Consider the following 6,129-nt stretch of genomic DNA (forward strand, 5'->3'; position numbering starts at 1 on the left):
GGAGGAGAGTCTCCCTCTCCTTATCACCCATCTCTGACTCAGCCTGGGATAAACCTGCGGGACAATCCCCACCAGGGAGTGGCACGGGTAGGAAATATGGCCTGCGGTGACTGTGCGGCTCTGCCGGCATCCCAGACCAGGCAGGGTGTCATCGGAAGGCAGCCGGCTGCACACACCATACCAGCAGGGCTGCAGGGGGCCAAAAGGCTACCCCAGAGCTCGGCAGCAGGGCTGTGGGACCCGCCAGCCATGCCCCACACAAACCTTGGGGTGATGCATCATCATCGGGTCAGTGGCTGGGCCATATGTGTACCCCAACATCTCATATAGCATCCTTCAATTCTGCTGCCCCCTTCCCAAGCCACAAAGCCAGCCAGGGAGAGGTCCAAGGGAAGGTAGAGACATCTTCCCCCCTTCTCCTGCTCCCAACAAACACAAACCCCATCTCCCCCTTCCCAGGGCAAGCCCTGCCCCGGCCATCCCCGCAGCCCTGCCAGCTCCACTGAGCCTCCAGCACTTTGGGGAAAGCTTCCACATCACTTCCAAACCCTCTCTGCAGGTCTGCCACCTCCATCAGCTCCCCCCTGCCCATGCACTCCCCACCCTGCTCCCTTCCACCCCCCAACACATCCACCTCTGAGGCAATAGCCTCAACGGACATTTGGGCAACGGCATATAAGCCACACTGAGACCAAAGTCAGGTGCTGCAAAGCTCCATGCATGCAGAGACAACCAAAGCATGAACCCACCAAGCCCTGGAAATCATTCCCAAGGTCCCAATCCCCCATTCCTACCACCTCTTCCAACACTGGGAGCCTCCTGGCAAAGAGCACGCAGCCACACCACTGCCTGGGCAAGTGCGCTCCCAGCCACACTCACACTGCCCAGCATCTTCATTTTTACAAGCTTGTCGGTAAGACCATAACCACAAGCACCCCAGATTGGAGCTTATTAGCCCCAAACCACAGCGAGGTGTGGGACCGAGCCGCGCCATCGGCACTAACCCATCAGTTCACTCAGAAAGCCACCAGCCTGGCAGCAGCAAGCAGCACGGTTTCCTGACGGGTTGCTGGAAGGAGGTTTCCCACTCCAAGAAACCAGCACGGCTCTCACCAAGTCACCATGAACCAGCTGCGGGGCTGAGCCCCTCCAGGAACAGTATGGCCAGCCACCTCGCAAGGAGATCACCATTGACACAAAACTCACGTGCCAGCGACACATCACAGAGAGATGGAGGAGCAAGGAAGGTGGTGGAGGTGAAAGTGGGAGCTCGGTGCAGCGTGGGGATGCCAGCCGAAGCATCGTCCTGCAGAATGGGTGAGCGGGACAGGGAAGTCACTTTCTTGGTGCGTTTCTATGATTCATCGCTTCTATTTCAGGAAGCGGGTGGGAGAGTCGGAGGTCGGGCTGCTGCCACAAAGCAGTGCTAGAAAACTCAACAGGAGATTCCCACATTAACGTAGGGAACTGCTACTCAGGAACTGGAACAAGCTGGAAAGCGAGGCAGAGCCAGGGAGAGCCGAGAGCAGAGAGATGACACTCTGCGGAGCTCCTCTGAGATTTCTGCTCCTAAATATACTTCAGCAGCAACATCTCATGCTAGTGACCTGACACCAGTGGGGGTTTTGTCCAGTCCTGCTTAAAACCATCAGCAGCAATTATTTAAAAAACCAGCAGGGATGGTTAGTTTATCTGCTTTCTTCAGGATTTAAAGATTTGGGTTCCTGAGACTTGGATTGAATTAAAGCATGGTTCAAGCCCACAGCGGCATGGGCAGCAAGGAGCCCTGCACCAGAGCACAAGCACCTGCACAGCTCCAGCTCCCTGCCCACAGGAGCAGCTGGAGAGGACCGGCATGGGGGCCAAAGGGCATTTCCCTCCCATCACTCCACCTCCAACACCCATGGCGAGGTCATGGTACAGCTAACGGCAGGGCAGCTCCTCCGCCAGCACACGCTTTAAACCACACAGCACCCAAACCCCACGGGGTTGCACTCAAGTAGCATCTCGGCCCGGGGAGGACTCAGCCCAAGACCACTACCTGCGTGCCACCAGGAAGCGAGATCGGCACCTCACACACCACCACCGTGGTCCAAAAAGCATGGAAAACCCCAAGCAGACATTCTGGAGCCAAGCCCAACCTTGAAACAGGCTGCAATAAAATAATACACCCCAGCCTGGATGAATGCGTGCCAACCGGGAGAGCAGGACCAAAAATACACCCCGTTATGCTGCCTGGACGGCAAGCGATGCAGCACAGAGCATCCTGCAGCGCAGAGCATCCCCACACCGGGCTGGCTCACCCCACAGCAGGGCCACATTGCCAGTGAGACGGCACCACAGGCTTGTGTTTTGTTTTCTATGCACAGACACACACACATATGATATATACGCACATACATATATATAAGTAGCAGGAAACCTGCTGCCAGAAACAAAGCCTGCAAAGCAATCATGCAAGTGCCAAATCCACCCCAGTCCCTTTCATCCCACGCCAGAGAGGACATTTGCTCACGGTTTCACCTCGAAAGTGGCCATGCTGAGACGGTCGCAGCTGCTGCGTGACCTGGATGGGGCTGCCCGCCTCGCCGCCGCCAACACTCACGCGCCCTGGCTTCAAAAGAGCCTTTCATCAAAAAGCCATTGACATGCCCCACAAACGCCTGCGTCCCTCTTGCTCGCTGCTAAAGAGGTGGCAAGGGGCCGCAGCACTCATCCCCTGAGGCCACAATCTTCCTGGGTCCGCAGCATGGCCAGAAATCTGGGTTTGGGATGGGAGATCACGCTTTGGGAAAATAATCCTCACTTTTGATAGCACAAAGCAGGAGTACTGGGATGGAAAAACTAACCTTAAAAGGCAAAGACTGGACAGAGCATTAAGGACCAGCTCTCAACTCATCCAGGCAGAGAGTCCAAAGCACTGACGGATGCCGAGTCAGCATGGGCAGCGAGGCTACAAAGCAGCAGCCCTTGCGGAAACAGCCAAAGTCGGGGTTTAAAACATGCCGACGAGCAGAGAGGCGTACATCTGGCACCCACAGACCTGTTTGCCGCCCCCACTCCCACATCACCGAGACCCCCGTGAGCTCACATCGCTGCCGCTGCTGTCCGCCACCGTGCAACACCCGGAGAGGAGCCCTGCACGGTTACTGGGGTCCCAGGCGGGGCTGCACCCCCAGAGTTAGGGAAAGTATTGCTTGTCTTGGAGAGAAGCTGCTCTCAAGCAGTGGGATGGGACTGCAAACTGCCCCAAGAGCTTCACAGCCTTGCACTTCACAAGTGAGGCTGGAAGAGCAAAGCAATGGGATTGAAAACCCCCATATCACCGACTCCCGAAAGGGGAAATGGCATCTCATGGGTCTCCACCTGTAATCTCTCCAAGTCACTTGCTGCTCTCAGCAATAGGAACCGGTCTGAGAAGGGACCAGCTCCATTTTCAAACGCTCGAGCTGTTGAGCTGCCAGTAATTAGCAAAGGGGAGAGAGGGGAGATTATCCAGGGGAGAGAAAAGCCTGCAGACCACAGGAGAGTCAGCCTCACCATACTGCTGATGTATTTTTAGGTTCCTCTGCCTGGGAAAAGCCTTGCAACAATGAGGAAAGGCTGGTGGTGGTACCAGGTAGAGCTGCACTACATATGCAATCATCTGCAACAGGGCTAAACTTTAACTCCTTCCTTCACCGCATACAGCCATTAAAAACTATTTGGCTGGGGTATCTCCCTAGCAAGCGAGTTAAATCATTACAAATCTTATCCCTGGTTCAAACCACCCCCTGATGAAATCAATGGCAAGCTCTGAAGCTGCCCCCCCTCCAATCGCCATTACTATCACCCGCATCGGGAGTATCTTTAGCATCTTCAGTTTCCTTCCAGGTTACTGCCATCCTCCCGGGTAGGGGCCGAGGACCCCGTCCTGCCCTGCCACTGCAGTACATGTGGGCACACAGCAGTTTCCAGTCCCACCCTGCAAAGATCTTCTGGGCGAGGAATTCGACCTCTTCTGTCCTGAAAAACATTACAAGAAGCAGCAGCCATCTAGTGCCCAAGGGCTTCAAGAAGAAGCTTGACCCTCAGCAAAAAGGGGCATAAAAGAACAAGTAGCGAGGAAATTAAACAGCATTTCTCAAGCGCACAATTCCCCTCTCCAGTCCTCCACAAGAAGTCACGTCACGCCAAGGAGAAGAGCTCTGGAGCCATCATGTGCTCTCACCACCAAAAGACTGTGTGCTGCCCTGCAGAGAGCCCTACCCAAACCGGCTCACGAGCATTTCCGAGATGGAAACACAGGCTTCCCCCAACCACAACATCCCAAGGCAGACAGGTACGCAAGGACAGTCTCAGCAGGACCTGCCAGGAATGCTTGTCCCTGCCACGGAAACCAGGGATGGACTGAGACCTTACACATATTCCCCAACTCTGTTCAGCTGTGCTGAAAGTGAAAGCCAATGGCTGTCCTTTCCCTCATTCTCAAAACTCATCTGGGTATCAAAGTCCCTACAGGGATCCTAGAAGGGCTGCTGAGGGGCTTTCTATACGCAGCCCACATACTGGATGTGTACATCCCAGGAGGAGAGTGCACCCTGTCCTTCCCTTGAGCTCCTGCGGCCAAGGGAGCAGCGTAAAGACCTGTATCGACCGATGCCTGGGATGGAGACCAATGCACAATCCACGGGTGAACATCCGCACAGGAGACAGCCTGCTGCCTCCCTACCCCGCTTCAGGAAGTTTGTCCATCAGCATACATGGAGCACAACACCCCAAACCCCTCTGCACCTCTCATCATGCTGCAGACCCCGACCCAAGGCACCAGGACCCCAGCTACGGGACAGCAGCTTCCTACTATCAACACCCAGGCCAGATCAAGACTTCAAAGCCCAGACTGAAATGAATTTTGCCACCTCAATCAGGACCTATTAACAACATTTCGTCCCCAGCTTCAAAGCAAAGAAGCCCAGACCAAGTCCCCTGAAGGCCACCTTCCACCTTGGCTTTCGCCCATGCGCTCCAGACCCTGGTTCTCACATTCCGTCACTCCACTGCCCCACGTAAATGTCCCAAAAAACAGCCCTGCTGGGAGAGGTCACCTCGGTCCAGCTGGACCTGCAGAGACCCAGAAGGTCACTCACAAGCCAGGTCTCCCAACAGCCAGCAGAGAAGTCCAGCAAGAGGTCCTCTGGCCACCAGCATCCTTCCCTTGTCTGATCTCACTCCCTGTGGCACAACACATGACTCCTCACTCCCAAACCCGTCGCTCCACATCCTTCATGGGGCCAGGGCAGACACAGACACAAGCCGATGACCTGACCCTCCCCAGATCGATGCACCTCTTCCAGCCCGGCTTTCCAGGCTGGGTCTTCCCCTCTCTGACACAGGCACACACCTCCGCACTTCCTAACCGCCTCTGCAAGGCCAGTGGGAGAGCTGTGCTCCCCCAAAATCTCAGAGGGAATCTGGGGGGCTCCTGCTTTGCAACGAAGCGCTGCCACAGGAGGACTCCTGGTTGCTGGATCCCCTCTGCTCCCAGCAAAGGGAGGTCGCTCTGGGGCTGGTTTACTCCCAGCTGAGCTGAAACTCCCATGCTTCCACCCGGCCCCGTGCTGTCACCAGTGCTCGTGCCGTCACATGGTGAGTTGAGCATGACTGCTGCCAGAGTTAGGTCCAATTAAAACAGACCACAAAACTTCTCCAAACAATGTTTCCCAGCTAAACCCCAAGCCGTGCCTGCCTTTCCTTCCTCTCAACCTCCCATCCTTCCCTTTCTGCCCTCCCAGCCATGCTGCCCCGAGCACCACAGCTGGAATCAGCCCAGGTCCTGGCTCTCCCTCCCGTGCAGAGGTCCCAGCTCAGCACAGCCCCACGTTTTATTTGCCCAAGGTGGAGCTGACCCAGGAGCAGCGAGACAGCTGGAGAGCTAGGAGAGCCTCACTCGGCAGCAGGACGGGCAGAGAGGGGAAGCAGAAGAGCCCAAAAGCCTTCCCCCAGCAACACCATCACAGGGAAAACTGCTCCGAGAGACTAAGGGAGGCTTCATTTGCAGCACGATGGGCGCCGGACATCAAATAAAAGCAGGGAGGCATGGTGCACACCGTGGCAGGGGCTGTGCCTGCACTCTGCTCTCCTGCCGGCAGC

This window comes from Cariama cristata, unplaced genomic scaffold (genome assembly GCF_000690535.1).
Source record: "Cariama cristata isolate BGI_N322 unplaced genomic scaffold, ASM69053v1 scaffold24296, whole genome shotgun sequence".
Lineage (NCBI taxonomy): Eukaryota > Metazoa > Chordata > Aves > Cariamiformes > Cariamidae > Cariama > Cariama cristata.